We start from the raw sequence: 24176 nt of genomic DNA on the forward strand, positions 1-24176 counted from the left end.
AGGACGAGAGGTTACGGCGCCGTGGAAATCCTTTTGTTGTTGATTCGCCTGCAAAGGAGGATTTTCCCAATATATTACGATACACTTGTTTTAATAGACTCTATCTCAATTTTTTTTACGTACTAATTTTGAAACTATACTTAATCAAAAATAACTGATTTACGATATATACTAATTAGCTTAGTTCTTGAATATTAATAATAATATTTATTGCAATAATAAATCACCAAAATACAAACTCAAGTGAAAATTATTTATTAAATTCAAAAGTCATTTAAAAATAATAAATATTGTATACAAAAACACATATTTAACATTGATGTTGTATGTACATCAATGTTTAATTAATTCACTTAAGTAAAATGTAATTAGTTGCTTAATTTAAGTATAACTTAATTTTTGTATTCTAGAAGAGACAACAAATTAAACATTACAAACAATAAGTTGATTCCGAATTGGGGAAAATAGGAAGCGCGTAAAACACAAGCTAATACAGTAGAGGTCATACACATATTATTGTAGGTTTATAGCTTATTTTATACTCCTGTAAAAACCTATGATCAAAACATTTGAAAGCACTGACTTTGATTTAAGATTTGATATTTTATTATGTTATGCATATAAAAGTGATATAATCAAAACTACAAATGAATGCATTTAAAAATGAATAAACGGATTTCAAATAGAATTAATCTATTTTATTATGTAATTTAACCTACGACCAAATCATTTTAAATCACTGAATAAAAGTGATAATATCAAAACTACAAATGAATGTATTTAAAAATGTATAAACGAAATTTAAATAGAATTACTCTAATTTTATTATATTCGGTGAAGTAAAATTGTGAATCTAGTTGTGTGTTAGAGCATTCCAAAATGGAGGTAAAAAAAGAGAAAATTCGATATATTCTTCAGTAAAATTATGACCAAGGAGAAAAGCGGAGCTGGCGACCAAAAAAAATGTGTTGTTTCTGGACCCAATACAGTATCGAATTTAGAAAGACCTACGATGAAAGTATTTTAAATTAGTAAATGTATAGTGTTATTGTTAAAACTGTAAATGTGTGTATATTTTAAAATGAATGGATACATTTCAAAAAAAGAATTAATGGAATATACTTATGTAACTCAGAAATTTCGAGTTGTATTCTATAATTATTATCTAGTACATAATTTACTAAATATACATTAAAAATAGATTATATATAAAGAGAGAAATTATTGAAGCATGAAAAATAATAGTAGTTTCTATTCAATGTTATAAATGAAAAAATGTTCAGCAATAAATTAAACATTATAATTAGCTTGAATTGGTTCAATTAAATTCGTGTCAATTAAATAAATATTTATGTTGTTTTAATACTATATAATAAGGATTATTTATCTTGAAATTAAGTAATAAATTTTAAATAAGATTATTAATAATTATTTTGATATAATTTAAGTAATTGAATACTTTTAACATGAGAGTATATAAAACGGAGTAATATAAACTAAATAAAAAATATATAATAAAACCGTATTTGGTTAAATACATAAAACTTGATTACTATGTATGAGTCATACATTTCACTTGCTTCTCCTTCTTTATTTTATTAGGGCCAAAAATATTTTATTATTACTTTAACTTTAAACTTCACTTTTATCTGTATATAAGAAAGTAAAAAAAAAAGAAGAAACAATAAAATATACCTATTTTTTTTAAATAAACATTTAATATTTAAGTAATTCAATTAATTTTTATTATGTTCTTTTTAACTTTATCAATTTATATGTTATTAATGTTTGTTTTTTGTTGCTTTTGGTAAAGTTATTTTTTTTTAAGTTAATGATATTTCTATTTTTGATGCGACAATTAATTGCCTATTTATTTTATTATGTAAATTGTTACGGGAAATTCAATTCGATTATTCTGAGTGCATAAAACTCTTTGAAAGGTAAATTGTATTCCCTAGTCGGCGCCGGATCAAAGGTAACCCGTGGTGCTTAAATAAGTGTAGGTTGTCAAAAACACACAGTGCTTAATGTCCGGCGGATATTTGTAAAAAAAGAAGTTATTGCCTTCGGAGTATAGTTTATGATATTAGTTATAAAGTTTCCTGACTCTCTGTGTGCATAGTTTACATTTGTAATTATACCAATTTCATGTTTGGGTTATCTATGGTATAATATAACATGTTTAGCTATAAATTTCAGTCTTTACGTTCAATATATTTGCTTTAATATATAATCATATGCCAAATAGACAAATATTTATATAAATAAATTATTATTATGTATTCAAAATGTCATTTATGATTCATATTATATTGTGGAATATCGTGGTTTTTTCTTATGAGACGAATCGGACTATAAGACGCACCTGGAATATATTAAATTTATCTAAAGAAATCTTAATTATTGAAATAATATTATATTCTTGTAAGTTTGAGGAATTTACAATAAATTTGTTAGAAAATATGATATAAAATATCTATTTTAGGTCAATTTATTAACGTAAAATACGCATCTTATGGTCCTATTATTTTTTAATCTTTAATTTAATAATTAGATAACTAATATAACATTTCTTTAAATATATATTTTTTTTAATTATGTCATAGTATACTTAATTTACAATCTTATTCTTGCGAACATTTATTAAATCTTATGGCGGTAGACATTTGTTTTTTTTAGTAAACTTCGCAATGGAAGTTTTTACCATTATATTCTTCTGTAATTTCGTGGTTGGCTGCCGTCTTGTAGGTATTGTACTTCAGTATATTGATGCTCTGCGATTCGACTATTCCCTTTGTTTTAACACTATGATTGTCCATCGACTTGGATGAAGGTCCATATACTGAACCACTTTCCTTTGACTGCCCAATCATGATGAACGATGGCCCTTTTGCTGCAAGCACCGAGAGGGCTCACAGATCTGGTTTGACTAGGATATGAACCGGCGCCCACGGGATCGTGGGTAGGCCAACTTAACCATTCGGCTATTAGTCGCCCTATTTCTTTAAATATAACTTTTTTTAATAAATTAAGTATTTTGTAGCATTTATTAATGGTATATTGCAATGAAATAAAATTTAAATAGTCTGCATAAAAGACTCAAATCTAAAATCTTTGGAATCACAGGTTTTTTTTGGAACCGCTTTTCGAAGTAGGCCAGCACCAATTAAAATACTCGATTGGTCGGAATCAAGAAACTCTACCGTGCGAATGGATATTTCTTCGATCCACTAATAACATAATCACGACATTTTATGTTGCGATCCGGCAAATGTTTATTGAAATTAATAACGCATTTTCGTCCATCCGATTGACCGTTGCGCCATTCGAGAAAACGTACAAAGCGTGGGCGGAAAAGTCCAGCCAATAAACCTGTGCATGTTCGTCTGACGTTGCAATTACTTTCCAAATTTATGTTCTCGGCATTTAATACCGAGAGAAAACTTTATTTCAGCGCAGATTCCGCAGTGTAATACTGCTCATATTTATTTCCTATGGACTCCAATCTATTTTCTACATTCCTATTACTGTAAATAATAAATAAATACGTACCGCGAAATCTTAAATTTAATGCGCACTCGTGTACAATGCGCTTGCTTGATTTACCACAATAATTTCCTATAATAGAAAAATTCGTGTATTAATACGTATTCACAATATTTCAAGATTTTTTCTAGCTTAATGAATTTCGTTCTAGTTTTTATGTTTATTAAAATCAATTTTGTACAATATATTAATTATTATTCCCCGAGTGGAAAAACATTATTTGTTTAAATTTTTGCGTAAATAAATGTTATTATTTAAAAAGAAACGACAATTATTAATTTACATTAAAACTTTTGTAGTATTTTTTTTAGTTGGGAATGTTTTTACATCAGAATATTGTTGTTAAGTAAAACGCATCTAATCTTAGATGAAACTGTACTTTTTCTTGATTGCAGCGATGCAGTTATTCGGATTCACTTGATGAATATATGAAAGGTGGAATTCTATGCATGAGAATAAACAATTATAGAAGGCAAAAGAGCGGAGATTCTTAGTGACAAAAGAAAATGATAGTGATCACAATTTATGGTACATTACTTATCTATCTTATACATAAACTTTAAATTAAATACTTAAGTAGTTCAAATAATGTATTTTCTTGAATTCTTAAGAATTTAACTTGAAGTAAGTTTCATTATAACAGCTCAAAATTAACTAAATTTATAGTAAAATATTTTATATATAAAGTTTCATTTGATATGTTAGATTTACTATTTTAAAGGAGATTACACACTACAGAATAATCAAGTTTACTTATTAAGCTGTATAAATATCGATAATATTCATCCAACACATATCATATTTGACATTAAGTAAATACATATAGTTTTATAAGTTACCTTGTAACACTATACTTGACAAGTTATTTAGCAAGACAAGTACGAATTTACTCCATGCAATTTCACATAATATGAATGGTTTTATGACCTTGTGGATGAAGGTAAACGTGGTACTCTTAAAATAAACCAAAAATGTAATTGGTGATAATTTTAATTACAAAAATACATTTTTATTTGTTGATGATATTAATTTACTTTTATGCTTATTTTCATAAATGAAAAATTAATCAATTTTTCATATGAACTACATAATTCAATTTTATTTCAATCAGATTGTAATTTTATTTATTTGCTGCTGCAAATTTTAGAAAAATAAATGTAATTCCTCAATCGGACTTGAAATGAAGTCTTGTTTGTAAATATTCATGTACGTATTATGGAACAAAAGGATGTACGTTGAGTGAGCGCTGACTGTATATTTAAAAACGGCTACCCGCATTGCAGTATGTTATTATATAATCATGAAATATACATGGGTTTGTTTTCAATTTGGAATGCACATATGTATATGGAGTGTTAGTGCTTACACAAGATTCGGTGTGACCCGTATACATTACGTGTGCTGTCAGCTCCGGTCTGCAGCTAAAAACGGACACAAACATTCGGACACTCCAAAAAAAAGTAGACGATTTACCATTGTACTCATATGGATAATAGCAATTATCGGATCGTCTTTAAGTGAGTCCAAATATTGGTCTATGCTCCAGACCAATATTGGTTCTCCTCCAAGGAACGAATTCACTTTCGTGTCATTCCGGTTCTTTGTACGAGTTGTTAGTAAAATGAAGCAGACTCTTTGAACAACAACGAAAAAAAAATAAGGAATGCGATTACGTTTTATAAATAATAACGTGCTTTAGAACGTGCGAGGGAAAGTTGTCTATTAGATAAATGAATCGATCGATGGTGCCTGGTTTTCGAATGAGGGGAAAAGTCAACTGTGTTCTGCGAGTGCAAAAACCACGCAGACGAAGACAACACCAAGAAGCCGTCAATCTGGATTCCTGGTTCATTAGTTTATTCATTTTTTTTTTAAATTTATGTTGAAGCCATTTTTCCTCTTGATCGACGCGAGCTCGAGAAAGCGAATTTCGAAGTTTTCCATTTTCACTTTCCAGCGAACAATCTCGAGGCTGGAGCTAATCGGGCAACAAGTAGTCGTTTCCATCAATAATTTAGTAAAATGTAGGTTCTCGTTAAAGTGGTTTGCGAATTTCGAAGTTTGATTATAGCACGAGATTCATCTTAATGTGGACTAAGAGGTGTCATCAATTGGCTGCGCATATCCAGACGATCCGAGTGTGCGTGCTTCGAAAGGCAACAACAATTTCTTCTTCCCATCACGTTTCGTTTTCAATGGGAGCTAGTTTTGTATACATGCATATAAATACTGCACGGCGAAGAAGAGAGAGTTGCTGAATTAACACATTATTTGCTCCAAATCCTTGTTATTTATTTATACAAATGCAAAATGAAATCGTGTGGAAAAAAACTACACAACTTATCTTCTTTGAAGCATATTTATATGTCAATATGTAATAGGTATTATGTAGAATCCTAAAACTATTAGATATACAACAAACATTACATTTTGTACATTGTCTAAACATTTTATATAATTCCGAAGATTTTTCGTCAAGTAAATTGAATTGAATATTATTGTTTTTATATGTCATTTGTATAAATTATAATTAGATAATGTATTCAATAGAATACCTACAACTATTAGGCATAGAGGTCATACGTTTATCTTTAATATGGATATTTGATGATCTAATTAGCGTGCGCGGTTATCGAGTAATTAAATAAAACATGCAGACGTGAAGAAAATTCGAAAAATCTCCATATCTAGGTCATAATTAACATTGCGTAATAGCGGTTACATTATAAGATGCGCATTAGAAGACCCGTTCTGATGAAATCATAAAACGTATAAGTTTTTCCATAAAATTATTATATTTTTAATTAGTCTAACATTTTAGAAAAATGCCTTTCTTTTTATATGCTAATATATAAGTAAGTTCATTGTTAGATATAATACTTTTCCAAATTTCACGAGGCATTTTTTCCATGCGACCCCAACATAGTTATTTGTAGTTGTACTGCGACCCAATTACTAAGAGCATTTCAGCAGATCCTTGCATTCAGGGGCGGAGTTAGGCATGATCTTTATGGGCTAAAGCAAAGCGCCCTTTTCGCGATCAAAAACATAAAAATAAACACAACTAACACAAACTTGGGTAAATTGGGTAGACCCCTAACAGTCATGGTCGAGGGCCCCCAAACAATGCTAGTCGAGAGCCTTCAAACAGTATGAGGGCCAGAGAATCTCAGCCAAGACAATTAACGCTATTTTGTTAAGAACCCCCAAACTTAGCTTGCTTTGACATAAGATGACAGCTGTCATTTTACGTTACTCAAGAAAATCTGGAATGAAATAATTAATAAATATTGAAATTTGTCGCTCTGTAAAACATTATTCTGTATAATGTTTTACAGAGCGACATTCTGCTGAATACTGAATTATAATGTTTGTCGTTAATATAAATATACACATAAATACAAAAGTGCATTGGTTGGAATGTGAGCCGTTAAGCTTCTTAAGTCGATTAGATATTTGCAGAGGCTTCTTCGCAGGGTCACCAGATCCTCCGGCGTTTTCCAATTAGCAAAGTTCCGTTCGCTTAATAATGAAGTTAATGCGCCCTTCATCAACAACAATTACCGAAAGGGGCTTTTCTCGATTACAATCATTACGGCGCATGCTTTCGGGAATACATTATCCAATCCGGGCCGCACAACATTGGAAACACGGCCACTTTTCGGGGAGGAAGGGTACGTTCCGTGAGGTGGCGAATGTATGGTATAGGAGGGTGGTTCTGTTGCGCTTTGTGCTCGGTAAAGCGCTAAAACCTCCAGCTTTGTCTGACGACAAACAACAGTGATCATCGTTATGTTTCCAACAACCACCCTCCCAATATATATCACTGCCTACATTATTCCGATTAATCCGAATGCATATATTTTACTCCACTTTGTGAACAATTCATGCGGTATTCTATTATATAAAACTTCCTAATTAGGTGTACCGTTCTAATATACTTATTATGATTAAATATATAACTGTTTCCTTTCCATTTCTCTGTTTGTATTATTACTATTAAATTAATGATACCTAGATTTAAATGCGTATTCTCATTAGTTGTATTTATATTACGTGGAAAAGAACATTTATATCTAATACTTTATGAATTCTCTTAAATTACTCAATATAAATTGGCTTTAATAATATTCGCCTTAATAAAAAGAGATGTTATTAAACCTGCTTACCTATTTTATGAAAAGTAGATGGACCTGGAACAAAAATGAAATAAAATTATAAAAATATGTTTTAAATACATATAACATTATATATTTATGAAAGTAGTTAAAAATATAATTGTCTATATTTTTATATTGTGCTTCATTACGTTTTTTATTTTATATATATTTTTTTTTATATAAGTTTTTAAATCAAGTTTATAATGTAATCAAAAAATTAATACTAATACAATTCAAATTACTTATTAAATCCAGATTTTGATTTGTAATTTGAATTAATCATAATCAAAATGTTAATTGCTAATTTCAATATAATATAATAAGTTTCATTCATTCAATTTGAGAAATTATATAATATTCAAATTATTTTATATTATTTTATATTAATAAAAAAATGAAATTTAGCTGTATTTTTATTATAAACAAATTATTATTAAAGTAAATTTTCACTTTTCATAGTTAAATCATTATTGTTAACAGTTAACACCTAATAATTGAAGTGCCAAACCCATTTTAGATGTTTACTACCGCGTATACAAATAGGCTTTTGTATTTACCAACGATTAACTTAATACCGCTTACTTTTATGTACACAAGATGAAAACACATAGTTTAGTTCACAAAATTTAATTTTGTAAATACTAAAAATTAAGAAAATTTGTTTCATTTACTTTTAACATATAATTATGAACAATTAAATAATTATATTGACAAAAAGCCCTTTGGCCTAAATAAGAACAAAGATTCTTAAATTATAATAATGTAGCATATTATTACAGTCACATATAAAAAAAGAATTAAACCTTATTTATACCTTAAAATAATAAATGAAAGTGATACAAACCGGTCAGAAAGACCTATGGTCAATAGCCCTTTATAACATTTAATCGTTTGTTTTACTATTATTATTGTTGTGAATGAAAATGTTTATTTTTATGTAAAAATACTATTACAATAAAGATTATTATGATTCTGTTATAAATGGATATTTGCGTAATGTGCATATATTTTACATTTAGTTTGATTAATTATAGTTTCCTATAATTTTAAAGTTTCTGCAATTTTAGCTTTCACTACTTTGTAATGTTCTTATGAAAGTCCGCATTTGCCATTAGAATGTGAAGAATGGATCATTGTTGATAACACGTTTCCCCTTTTAATTGTGTCCAAATAAACAAGTTTTGATAGATTATGAAAGTTTTTACTTTGTAATACGATGAGATATTCAGTATAAAACGTATTGTTTACTCGTCATGAACATCATGAAAAGATTAAATCATTTATAAACAATTTTTATTGTAAAAGTAACGAAAGTGAAGAGAAATTACTTTCAGTTTAAATGTATAATTTTAGATGAAAAAAATACAGCAGTTCCTCGTATACTGCGGCTTCCATCAGTCCGGATTAATTATAAAATTTCAAAACAAACTAAATTTTATTTAACCAATATAAAATTATTTTTTTTTTTAGATAAATGATCTTTTTTTTACTTTATGCAGTCAAGTCTCTTTTGATTAGTCCAGTTGCATTCATATTGGCAAAATATATTAACTGCATTAAACTGAAAGTAGTAATTATTTAGAAAATTAATTATTCTCAGTTTTAATGAATCTAATCTGTTACAGTTTAATTTATAATGACAACATACAATGAAAAAATAAATACAAAATATTTGTACAGATGAAGAAATTTTCAAGATTAAAGCATATCTAATGTCCGATGACCACAACTTTTACCAATTACAACAACCTCCTGTAAACAATTATTATTCGAGAAAGTTTGTTATAATGCATACAGCCATTAAGATAAAGTACATGCTATTTGGAAATTGTTAGAATTAGATGACAACAACGCATAACAATTATAATAAGTTTAAAGTCTATTGACCTCCGACTTTCTGCCAACAAGTATAGAAACTTGGAAATTATGTTTATTTTTATAATTTAAACCTTTTTCTTCTATCTTAATTTTAGTATAAAATTGTACAACGATGCACACTTTATCAAGATGCGGCACGTCAACAACCTTGTTCATAATACACAGAACCATTGTCTAAAGTTGAATGGTGCTACAAACGACAAATTTAGACGTAATTACGAAAATTGGTTGTTGTTTGAAACAGTAGTCATGTCATTATTTTAAATTATAAGGCTTAACAGTTTGGAATTAATGACAAGGCAAGTGCAAACTCTTTCAGCCGTAATGTTTTTTTAAACAATTATTATAAACTGTACAAGTGAATTAGATTACATTTAAAAATAATAAAATGCATAAACCTTTTTATTTTTTATATTCATATTGTTATAATTATTGTTGAAAAATGGTAATAAAATATTAATTGCAATTATTAAAATAATGACAGTGTTAAATAAAAATCATGTGCATAATGTCTAGTATACAGAAAGAGTATATAAATATAAAGCACGTAGTATGTGATTTGTACCTATTGATCATGGCCTATCTCTGGTACAGGTCAACGGTAAAGTATAGGAATAATTATAAAGGAAAGCTGTATTTACACAATGATGAATGTAAACCACCCACAAAGGCTCTTCGGTTTTCGACCCATCACATCAAATTGTCTCACTCTTACTCTGAAGAGTATCTCTTTTGATATCCTTTCGTCGAATATGCAAACATTTCATGTGGATTGCAGACACTTCACTGTCTCGTCTTATACAAGATGTATACATTTTGTCTTCCATCTTTCCTTGCGAAAATGGTTAACACATTTATACTCAATGTGTAAAATTATGTGAATTTATAATTTATTGAGAATAAATTACATTTAATCTAAACCAATATAAATAAAATGTGCACACAACGTCATTTCCGTTTTCTATCCAACACATCACTCTGAAGAATATCTCTTTCTGATATCCTTTCGTCGAATATGCAAACATTTCATCTGGGTTGAAGATACTCCTCTATTGCGTCTTATTCGAGATGTTTATATTTCACCTTCTAAACTTGCCTTACTAAAACTTATGCACTTAAGATAAATACATATAAATGTATGATATTTTTTTAAATTATTGAAAAATTTATTGGACAAAAAAATTTAAATTAAATCTACGTGAAAATAAAAATATTTAGATATTATACTCTAGGTTTTGTGATTCGTCAATAAGTATAGTGTGCTACAAATATTACTTACTAGAATTTTCCTATTTTATTTTTTGTTTGTCACATTTAGTAAATTCTCTTATCTCTCAAATGAATACTTTATTTAGTAGTCATTCTGACATTTGACACAAATAACTTTCAAACATAACCAATATGACGAAATAAACAATTAATCAAATTATTACTATCGATTCAGTAACGTAACTGTCATTGTGACATCAAACATAAACAATAGGATAAATTTAACAAAACACAAATTATTTCTATTATTTAAGTGATGCAATTGTCATTATCACATTTAACAGAAATCTTTCAAACATAACCACTAGAATAAAATAAACAAAATTACTGTCGATTTACTAACTTAACTGTCATTATGTTATTTGATATAACTATCTTTAAAACGTAACTAATATGACAAAATAAATACAAAAAATATTGTTTATTCAATAATGTAACTGTCATTATGACATTCGACAGTAATATCTTTCTGACATAACCACTAGGATAAAACTAATTTAACTGTCATTATGACATTTGACAGAAATATCATTCAGACATAATCACTAGGACAAAATAAACAAAATCATTGTCTATTACCTAACTTAACTGTCATTTTGACATATAACATATTGATATAACTATCTTTGAAACATAACTAATATGACAAAATAAATTAAAAAATACTGTTTATTTAGTATCCTAACTGTCATTATGACATTCGACAGAAATATCTTTGTAATTGTTTAAAAAAAATATATATTTTATCTTAAGGAAAACTAAGATAAAAATTTGCTTGAAATTAGTCAACATCAGATAAAATTTAATGTCCAGAAATAATGATTATATATATTTTCATATTCAACATATAGGTTTATTCTCTAATTACTTTTTAATTGGAAAAAAACGCACTATGCGAGTTATTGCTGCACATCTAAAATAATCATATTTTGTAAACTTCATTATTGAAATTCCCATAAGAATAGCTATCATTTTTATTTAAAATAATATTATCATATCATTCTAGATTTATTTATAACAACAAATTTTAATATGAGATCAAATCTAGCAGAATTTATTATTCGAAGACCCATAAGAATAAATATTATGTTTTTCATATTTATATATTTTTCTGCATTTACTTACAAAACTAATAAATTGTAACGGTTATCTGACATAAACTTTAATGTCCATGTTTTTATATTTTACTGTTTGAAAATCCCATAAGAAGAGATATGAATTTAAATATTTCTATTTGTTATATTCGAATTATTTTTATATCTTATATTTATTTATATAAAAAAAATACCTTAAAAAATATTTCAGACTTCTACAGCGATTTTTTTTTGTATATCTTTCGAAATTTAATTATATATAAATTAAAATAAAATTTAAACTATTATTTAACATAAACTTTTGTTTTGCATTTTACCTCGGACCACGCTTTAATTTTATTTTTCGAGCGTGTAATTTGGCGACCCTGGCAAGCGGAACTAGCCCAAAGCCATTAAAAATATATAGAATTAATTAATGCCAGTTGTTATTCCTTCTATTTCATTCATTCACTGCTAAATTCACCGCAACCGTTCTTCAAGAAAGCAATTTACCAAGAATCAAAAAATTAAATAATAATATAAGTATGAATGAACTCATGTTAATTTAATTCGCATTAAATTTAATGAATTTAGAAAATTTAGTGCGTTTAATAAATTGTGGTTTATATTGCTAATTGTAACTACTCTGAAGTAATTACGTAACTGTTATACGCTGGATGCGTAACGGCGCACAGTGTTAATAAATAAACAAAAATGGAAATTTAATGAAATCCCATTAATTCTGCATATTCCGAACGTAATTACTAGTGAGTTATTAGTCGAATCCGTTGTAAATAAATAAAAAACGCGCCGAATATTCAATAATGATTAATATTCATAAGAAATAATGTTTAACATTAATTACAGTGATGATTTAACATTGGTAATTATGGATGCAGAATTATTACGTAATGTAATAAAAACTTTATTGATCGATCCGAAAGAGATGCGATCATTTTAAATCTTTATTATTTTGGTAAACCTTGAAAGTTTGTTACCTAATTTTGCAAAATAGACTTATAATATTATCTAAGTTAAATTTAAAGTTACTTGAATCATCAATATGATAAACTTCAAAAGATTTCTTGGGAATTATAACAATAGAAATGAAAATTTAATTGTTTTGCTAGAAATTTTCTCAACGTTTCAATTTTATTTAAGCACAATAAGTGTATAAAAATATATTTTTTGAAAGTGAATAGGGTCAAGTTCATTCCATGAAGAAAAAGGTCAAATCCGACACAAGAAACTTTTATCTGAATTTTTACTAAATCGATATTATGCAATATGATTATCTATCGTTTAAAAAAATCAACCGAAATCCGGTCGACAATGCGTTCATTTTCGTGAACAATTCGCATAACACTATTGATCCAAATCGTAACCTTCTGCGAGGTCAGGGATTTCGGGATCAGAATTTAAATGCAAAAGCAAGAAACCAAAGCTATTCCGATTCTATTTCGGTCATTGTTATGATCCTGATGTACTGGACGCTCACTATAAAATAATATAATGCATGGATGTGATTTTCAAGGCTCCAACTGCTACAAGTTATTTCGAGGGACATTTATGGTAATAATGATTTATAACGTAACATAAGGTACCACGCACACGACCTTCACAGACATGCTCTTTACAATTTTAATATTGCATTCTACGTTTCATTTTTTTTTTTGAACTTCATCAAACTCAATCACATTAAATTTTATTGAAACATTAATATTTCTATTTTTGTCATTTGAATTATCGTCATACATTTATTTATAAAAAGTAATAAATTTAAACTTGATTTTTATTTACTTCGAAAAACGAAAGATTTTATTATTAATATTCACATAATAATAACAATAATTATTTTTTCTAAGTTATATAATAATATTTTTACTTGCTAAATTCCTATGCAAGTATTGCGTATTATTTTAACACATTAGCTTTAGTTATTTTGTTGTTTTTGATCAAATACAAGCAAAATTTTAAGTAAGTAAATTATATTCACATATTCTTTTTCTAGTATCTAAAACCGTTTTTTGTTTTTGAAAACCGGGTTTAAAATTTTACAAATGTATCCAAAAAACCGGTTTTACAAAGTATAGAAAGTATCGAATAAAAATAATAGACATAAAATACGTCAGCTGAATAATGATTTAAAGATAAAAATAAGTTTAAAATAATACTTTTATAATTTGATTCAATTGAAGACGACCATAATATTAAAGTGTTAATAGATAATAAACGTTTGAACATGATTATTAAATAGCATTAATCTCATAATTAAAAGTTAATAGAGCGGATCAACCACCCAAGTATATAAATTCAAGTGAAGAGTAATAAAGACTTGGACGGTTGTAAGGAACTAGATTGCATAAGTGTATTCTCCTATCTATCGGTAATACAGGCGTTTTATCGTAGCGAAAATCTATCTACACTTTGTACATCTATGAATAGAGCTGAAATCAGGCATCGCTGAGACATTTTCAGCAAGTCATCGAAATGCTTAGCGGTATTAAATAAAAAAGTGTAATAGTATTCGCACAAAGAGTTAATTCTGCGCAAACCGTGAACAATTTGCATCTTTCTCCTTTTATACTCATTAGCTTTACTCTGCAACAAACTACGACGTACATAATAGGAGTTCATTAAATATTGCAAAATAATTTTGATACATTTTATGCATATTTAATCTTAGCATAAAATTATAGATTGTAGTCGTTATAGATATACAATATAAGACGCTATAAAAGTAAGTTATTTGTGTTGAATATAAAATATCTCCTACCCATTATTGTTTATCTATAATAAATATATTATAATGTTAATAAATGTATCTAATAACTTTAGTTATCATCTTAATAAAAGTAGTTCCTGCTTTTACAATTATATATATGAAATTGTTTTGATACATTTTTAAAAATGTTCAGAAAATTTTGTAGTGAATGATACCAAAGATAAATATATGAAAGTAAGTTATTTGTGTTAATTGCAAAATATCTGCTACCAATTATTATTTATCTATAGGAAATATTATTGTAATCTACATAAATGTATTTAATTGAGGTTATTATTTATATGCAGGTAGTTGCTGCTTTTGTAGTTTCCTTCTATTTATTTTTATTTAGCATTTGTCTCTGCATTGACTATATTTTCTCACTCAACTCAAAAAAAAATGTCAATAGGAAACATAGTTTCATGCTAAAATATTAAAATTGATTTTATAATTAAGACTAGTGCTTCATATATCAAAAATGACAATAAAAAATCTGGCTGCACTTTTCTAGTCCTTGTTGTGATACTTCGGTTGGGTGCAGTGCTTGCATTACAGAAGTTATGTATAAAAATTGTTAGATATATACAAAATTAAGAGAAACTTGAAGTTTTTAAAACATAATGAAAGTTTCCACTAACTTCAAGACATTAACTAAAGTTTCTTAGAATTTAAATTATTACTGGCAATTAGAATTTTTATAAGGCATGGATAAAGAAACTACTGTATCAGTATTCTGTTGACTACTTTATTTTCTAACGAACTAAAAACGAGTACCGCACCCTTTAATATGTACAACATATTTAGACATTGAGGAGGATCAAGTTTTAAATATATCCTACTAAATATACATTATTTCTTTCTTACATAAATTATTAATTATCTATGAACAATTAGTTTTTAATTTACTTTGCAAAAATTGGAACAAATAAATTCGTAAACAGTGGTACTAACTGTAACATCTGCATATAACAATAAGATATATGAAAAAATATGTATGTAATAATAAATTTAGATATTAAGTAGACTTTTATCGGGGAAGAAATAGATTTCGGAAAATATAAGACTCGGTTTTCGAACAAAATTTGAATTCTCGAAAAAATGTGTATTTTTTCTTTCATATTTTTTTAATTATATCTATAGTTAGATAATTACTTTTCAATTTATATTAGAAAAAAGGGAAGGAATCAATTCGTAAATAGTGACACTAACTGTATCTAAAAAAGACTGGCTTTTCGAACAAAATTCCCGTTGCCGTATAAAATATGTAAAATGTCTTTTTTTAAATTTAGTATTCATTATTCAAAACACGTTTCTCAAATAATAGTCTTAAGTTTTTGTTTCATAAATTTTGAACAAAAAGTTTGATTTTAAGTCTTCAAAAAATATGGTACAAATTGGTGCTAAACTTCAAAGAACGACTTATATTTTAAATTCTTCATCTTAAACTAACATTATATTTGCTTACTTAAAGATAATAAACAGCAAATTTTTAATATAATATTTTTTAATTATCTATGGATAATTAGTTTTCAATTTATATTACAAAAATGGAAACAAACCAATTCGTAAACGAATAAATTTCCCGTTTTCCTGTAAAATATGTAAATGTTTCTCAAATAATTATCTTCAGTTTTTGTTTCATAAATTTTGAACAAAAAGCATTATTTTCAAAAAGCTTTAAGTCTTCAAAAAAAGATTATCTAAATAGGTGCTAAAATTTAATATTTCAAATTGTAAATTGTTCATCTTCAACTAACTTTATATTCGCTTACTTAAAGGTAAAGCTTATTTTTAATATACAATATTTTTCTCCCTATTCAAGGTTATTTGTGATAAACTTACTCCGTAATTTATGCGCCCGATTTGAATTTTGCACAGTGAATGAGCAATTGTTGTGGTTCTGAGGCAGGTGCATGTTTCGTGTTACTCATGCATAGCTAGGTTAATATTAACATAAAATTTGTATTTACCTTTTTTCTATATATATATTTGCGTTGTTTGGTTTTCGTTTACATTGCATTGTAGCTTCCGGTAGCAGTAAGCAGATTACTACGCAATTCAATCTATTTTCGCGTTTCCGAATGGATTCTCAGTATAATAGAAACATGTGTAAAGTATAATTGGAAATTCAATTCAATTTCGATCTGCATTATTTCATTTAGCTAATAAATATTTCGAAAATTAAATTTGTTTTGGACGAAAGACCAAGTTGCGCGGGTGAATGGAAGAAATCGTTGGGGTTTCAAAGATAGCGATTTATTAACTACATCTTACACATCTATACTTAATACAATTCTTAACTAACACTCTATTCAACTATAAAACTAATACTGTCACTTAAACTATTGAACTAATAATGATCTTCTCAATGCTTAATCAATTCCTCCGAAGCTTCCTCGACAACTTCATGGTGTACATTGTTGCCTCTTTTCACAACCACTCTTGTACTTAAACAAAATGTATAACTTTTTCATACGTGTTTCATACGTAAATCTCATACGAAAGGTAGTTGGTTCAATTCCCAAAAACCAGCAAAATTTGTGGAGGCTGTTAAACCCGAAGGGGGTAGAAATAGAATCGAAAGAGATTTATATCAATAAATAAATTGATATAAATCTCTTTTTTTTTTATAAAAAAAACTTTTTCATAGAAGTAATCATAATATTCTTAATTAAGTAATACAAAAAGTATGTAACATATAAAATATGTTGGTCAATTTTTGTTAGTAATGATTTGAATTATATATGTTACAATAAAAATGATTATAATTGTATATACTTAATTTCGTATAGGTATTTTTTTCTTCTAACAAAAACTTCAAAAACTAAAGATATTATATTATTATATAATCATTCATAAATACAATCAGAAATTAAATTGAATTTCGATGTGCATTATTTTATTTTAGTAATAACCATTTGGTAAAATTTTCTATTTGATCTTTTGAATGGAAGCAATCGTATTCTTGAGGCATGTATCGAAAACGGGGTGACCTCAAAAGTATACAATCTATAGCCGAAACTCGAACTGCTGGTATTGTATCAGTACGTATTTAATAAATAGTTGTAACTTCCTGTTTCAATGAATTCCATGCATCGAAATATTCATTATATAAATCACAATTTCATTAAATAAGAACATTTCAATTTAAGATTCGAAAATCTCACTTCCCACACGAAATACTATTACGAAACGGGAGTCGATGTTCGGGTGATATTCAAAATAGCTATAACTTAAAAGGATAATGCAAATTTCTTAGTATTATATAAATATTAACAATTCCAAATTAAATTTAAATAATAAAACAAATATGTATTGTTATTTTAGGAAACTTTCTAGAAATAATACTTTTTGTTAACATTTTCTATATGAAAGTTCTTCGATGATTTAAATTAATTTATTTCGATTATTCAATGCATTTTTAGAAAACTTCAGTTGATTTAATAATAAAAATTTGTAGCATTCATTTTTTTTTGTAAATTAACAAAATTATTGAGTATTTTGGTTGCAGTTTATTTGTAAACCTAGACTTATTAATATTTTTCAAAACTTTATTCAATTAGCTATAAAACGAAAAATGTTCTACTTAAAACAGGCAATACTTTATGATTAATGTTTCAGAGTTATATAACTCTTTTAGTGATATAATAATATTTATACCAGTATTTATAAAAAAAAGTATTCTCTAGTAGTACGTACTATAACAATTATTGTAGGAAACTCGGTCATGCAACGTTTTTGTGGAATCTCCTCACATGAAATGGCTGCATAAGTCGTTGAATGCGTTTCAATTGTAAAATCAATAAATCAATAATGACCGAGGAAATGAAAATGCTTGGGAACAAAGAAGCGCATACACGTATATTATATACTTATATAATATATAGGTATAAATGTATTGATAACGACTCCTATATAACCCATTAATACAGTTCTTGTAAGTATGTCACAAATAGCTGGTTGTGGTAATTGTACGCAAGGCATATACGTTGTAATGTCAACGTTCTTACGTATAAACATTTTCTTTATAATTGTATGGAACGCAGTGACATATTTGTAGTAAACGTTAGGTTGGAAAACCGTTTTGAAATATGCGCACGAAACAAGGCGTAGGAAACAAAAGGAAAATGGGAATTCCGCCGCATTAAAATTGCAGATGCGTGAGGAGGAAGGGGAGAGAAAGGAAGAAAGAAAGAGTATCCAGGTTTATTAATAGCCTCGTTTCCTGTTGGGAAAATAATACTGGCGAATTTATATCGGTGGATTCGGAATGACCTTTTAGCACGAGCAATGAACATTCGTCCTTCTACTTATTAGAAACTAATTAAAATGTATGGAGTAACAGTTTTGATATTTAGCTACGAACTTAATTTATTGATGGAAATTTTTGATGTTTTTACTTAAATTCATCCAATTTATACACGTATTATAAATATCTAAGAAAAAAATCGTAAATTATTCATTAATTTAAAATAATACAAGATGATGTTTGAAAACAATTATTGTTTTTTTTATATTAAAACTATAAAGAAAAAATCAATTAAATACATAATAATTATTTTGGCATTTAAAAATAATTTATTTACTTCATAATACTTTGCACATTAGCAATTACAAAAACCATGAGATTATTTTGAAATATATTCTGAGTGCAGTGAAAATTATAAAAGAGTCATCTAATTTATACACAGATACACGTTTACACAGTGAAAATTATAAAAATGTCTCTAATTTAACAAAGAAAAGTTTAGTTTATGGACAATTAAGTCAAGGCAAGAAAGCTGAACTCTTCAAGAATCTCGATATTCGCAAATAACACGATCACAAACATGATCCAAGCGTGATGAACCAGCACAAACCACATACTGAATTGCATCGAAAAATATCATGACGAAACTAAAGGAGGAAACAAAGGAAATTGATAGAATTGGCAAATATTTGGTAACTCGTAGAAAATTACTGGAGCTTGGTTAGGAAGTTATGTTATATTCCCCATATAGTCATAATATTTCACCATTAAATTACCATTAGTTCAAAGTTTCAAAACTCTTTGAATGGAAAAACTTACACAAATTATAATAACATGGAATTGTACATCGCTTAGTTTTTTTTACTGATAAGTACCAGAATTTCTATAAGTGTGGAATCATGAAATTTCCAGAATGATGTAAAAACAAAATTATTTATATTGGGTCGTCAATAAAAATTATAATAATAATTAGCAATAATAAAAAATATGAAACATTAACATAATTCACCGTTTAATTTATTATATAATGATTCCTTAATATTTAATATTATGTAAAAAAAACCTGTATACAAAGTATATAAACAAAAATATTCTCTTATAAATAATGTATTATTATTGTCTATAAACTTTCAAAACTCATTGTTATTCTTAGTGCAAACGTTTATTTTGTCTAAATAGATTTTTTTATATGTATTTCTTATACGGTCAATAGCCTTATAAACAAAATATTAAGTTTAACAGTTACTATTAGTCTTAAATTAAAAAAAATGTAATAAATTTATCAAATTTAATTTCAGGTATATTACAAATTAGGCTTTTATAGTAAATAAAACATAATTAAATTTCTGTTATATTTAGTTTAAAAAATATTTTAAAATTTAATGAATTTGTAAATAAGTAATAATTAGGTTCAGATTCTAATTTTTCAATTTAATTTATCATAAATCCATCAATAAATAAAACTGTTAAAAGTTAAAATATCTTTTGTTTACATATATGTATTACAGTTATATAGGGTTATGGTATGATATGGAGACTTAATGTTTTACAAAAAAAAAACACAAACAAACAAAAAGAGACAAAAGTGCAAAAAAAAATGACAATAACCTGATTTGACAAAGAAAGATTGGTAACAGAGTACAGTGAAATATGAAATAAAGCGTAGGTGGAGTGTTTTAGATCTCTGAGGGGATAAATAAAACTGTAAAAAAAACATGATTATGAATTGTAAGATATTTAAAAGGAATAAAGAAAACGACATTCCGATTCGCACAATTCGCTTCAATTCTTTTTTTTTATTATGTTTTGTCTCGTTAATCCAGATGGAATTTCCACATCACTCGCATTAGCATAAACAGTCGATACAAATATCGAATGGAATTTGGTGTGAATTCCGGGCCCGCATTATTTTTAAATATTGCAAATCTGTGTACGTTTTATGCGATTTGCTGCTTCATTCATTTATAAATTCGCACTGCATGACGATAATTAATTATGATTTAATTTTGTTCATAAATGGAAATAACATTTTTTCAGCTTCGGCGGTTTCAATAAAAAAAAAGTAATAGCCTGTGAACTTGTTACGCAATATCGACTGTTTATTTATTAGGGAAAAATGCGCGTTTTTTGTTTATCATGTACATATTTAATGGTTGATGGAGTTTCGAAAAAGGTGCAATATTGAAAAATGAAAAATTTCAAAGTAACACAAAATGAGTATATTCGCGTACGGATTTATGAGAGTCGCTGGATCAAAAGAGTTTAGTTCTGTTATTTTTATTAACTTTACTTTAACTATTGTTCGTATGAACGTACTCTTTATTCATTTGAATTTACATTTTTGTTAGTTATTGTTTCCTGATTTAAATGTACATCAGTAAATTATATATATACAAAATTCAATGTTTTTTTCAAATAAACAACCTGAATTTTTACCAAACACTAAAAATTAGTAGAAAAATGTAGCCGTTATTCATATGAACATACATTTTGTTACAGAATTATTGTATTATATTTTTATATGTGTGATCATATAAAAGAAAATATATCCATAGTAATATATATAGTTTTCTAATTTGTGACAACAATAAATAATAATGATTTACACATATGCAGAAAGACATAAAATATTGTACGTAAATGCGAATATTTGTACGTTAGTTTTGAAGTAGTCGTAAATTATATATAATTGTACAAATTTAAAGGTCCTTTTAACTAAACCAGTCTTTCTGCCAAAAAAAAAATAATTATTAGTAGGAAAATGTAATCGTTCATATTAACGTACATTTTTTAAGAGAACTATTGCATCATAGCATACACTTTTTGTTATGAATATTAGGAAAATAGGATAATGATTTGGACACTGTTAGGAAGACTAAAATTAGTGTATCATCTAAAGTATGTATGTTTAAGTGAGAGCAGTCTGTTTTGCATTAAATCAAATAATTTTGATTAAGGAAGCGTAAAGTTTATAAAATAAAAGAAATGAGCAATTTCTCATTGTCTCAAATAAAATGAAACGTCCTTTCACTACGTCTGTTATATTTCCATTACAGTCGAGTGTTTGCATATGCATAGACGAATATTTCTCATAATTCTGCGAGGGCGGAAAACTTGGGACGTCGGAATTACGAAAGGGTGGACGATTAAATTTCGCGCGTTTAAATATATCAACACGTTTTAATTGCGCGACGGTCGGTGTGCAATTTAACTTCGTTCGGCCTTCCGACCGTGCGAAGAATAGTAACAATTACGACACATGCGTCGAATACCGCCATCGGATCGATGTAATCAATGAAATAACTGTTAAATAATGTTCCATTGTTGTTCGCCTTTTTTTATGTTATTAGAAATTAAATTCATGCATGTTCATTTTAATTGCAAAAATTAAACGATTTCAATTAACATTTTCAATTTAGTTTATTCAAATAATTTAAATATTTTCACTAAAATAATTACAATATGTACATGTATTATAATGAAATTGTAGTTTTTATTGATTCTATTAGATGGTGTTACACAACTGATAAACATTATCAGAAATAGTTGTAACTGATAATATGTAGGGGTGCAATAATCAAAAAGTAAGTGGTTTCAGGGTCAGTTACCTAACAAAACTAGTAATAGTAATTTCTATAAATAAAAACATATGTATATAAATTCAACAGTTTTTTTTTAAATAGTAATAAATTAAAAAGGCTGTGATGTTAGAATTTTAGCAGCATTAAAATTTAAAAATAAATGTATTCAAATTTTTAAACTAAACTATGAATCCGGACTAATCGAAACCGCACTACGCGAGGTATCATTTTGGAAATCTTTGTTTCTGTATTATATATAATTTTGTTGTTGTAATATGTTAACTATGATTTATGTGACACTCGTAAATGTCACATATATTTTAATATATTCTGTATTTCCTTTGATATTCAATAGCTTTGATATGAATATACAATATTCGGTTATCAATTTATATATTTATATATTCATTTTGATGGATTCGAAATTATTACATAAATAATTTCAATTATATAAGCAATAATACGTAAATATAACAAATATTGTTGTATATAGATAGAAGTATTAATACAAAGAAGAATGGCATGTGTAGGTCTAAAAGGCCAAATCGCCAAGGAGGAGTAGGAAAGTCAGATCATGTCCATAAAATGACAGAACAAAATGCCTCGAGCGTGTATCAAATTAATTTAATTATCTGCACCTAAGCGAAAGAAAAAAGAAAATGGAAAGCATTAATAGATGAACAAAAAACGAAACATTGTAATCAATGCAAAATAAAATAAAAAAACGAAACAAATAAAAAATCCAATCACTGACCATAATAATTATCTGAAACGAACATTTGTACGTTCCGTTCGTGTTTTTTTTCTCTCTCTCTCCTTTTCGTGAATTAAAGTTACACAACCGTAAGATACGACTGCCATTTCCGTCATTTAGAAAGCTTTGAATTGTAATTTTACGCAAATGATTGGAAAAGATTTCAATATGCAAATATCGTCTGGTGATGCTGTTGTTTATTTTTTAAATTATATACTTTTGTCTGTTGTTTTAGTTCAATAATTAGATTTATTATTTGGTTAATTTCTATTATTAACGTACAAAATTAATACACAAATACGATAAACGAATGTACGTTAATCAAAAAATAAATAAATGTTCACTCGGACGTACTCGATATGAACGTACAATTTACCATCGGAGTCAAGTTTAATATACATAGGGACAAGACACCTCCATTTTTCCCAATGTGTTCCGTTTTTTTGTTAGATGTTCCAGTGTCCCAAATTGTATTTTCGGGACAAAGTATATAGAGGAAAACAAAATTTTGTGAAGAATCCTAGTCATGTCTCAATATTTTCTGGTCACCCTAAATATACATAATAATTTATTATAATTATTGACTAGTAAATGGTGATTATTGTCCCTATATTTTTAAATATTATTTTACACGAAAATATGTCCAATATACAAGCAGACTGATCCGACTGACTTCATTGTACGTATGTATGAATATTGTTATAATAATTAATGACGTACTTATTATCGAATGTTATTATTGCCCATTTACTGCTTGTAAATGGGGAGCTCTGAATGTAAAAGATTTTTTAGTAGTTTTTGGTGACACGTGGAACAGACTGCAAACACAGTGAGATAGTTCAATCGATAAAAAAAGTCAGCAACAAATGCATGCATGCATTCGGGATCTCAGTTTACTGTGC

At 27.2% G+C, this 24176-nt stretch overlaps 1 protein-coding gene across 2 annotated transcripts in view; it reads right to left on the reverse strand.

The window, feature by feature from the left end:
- Positions 1-24176, reverse strand: part of LOC108562017 — a 60862-nt gene that overhangs the window by 31576 nt on the left and 5110 nt on the right. The window contains exons 2-3 of one of the 2 annotated variants that reach the window (XM_017920190.1): positions 7716-7739; positions 3553-3618 (exon numbers count right to left, since the gene is read on the reverse strand). The gene's annotated coding sequence lies outside the window, so the exon portion shown is untranslated. The remainder of the gene's footprint in view (positions 1-3552; positions 3619-7715; positions 7740-24176) is intronic. The other variant, XM_017920189.1, reaches the window with a different exon arrangement.

This window comes from Nicrophorus vespilloides, unplaced genomic scaffold (assembly GCF_001412225.1).
Source record: "Nicrophorus vespilloides isolate i.1.1-1 unplaced genomic scaffold, Nicve_v1.0, whole genome shotgun sequence".
NCBI classification, from domain to species: domain Eukaryota; kingdom Metazoa; phylum Arthropoda; class Insecta; order Coleoptera; family Silphidae; genus Nicrophorus; species Nicrophorus vespilloides.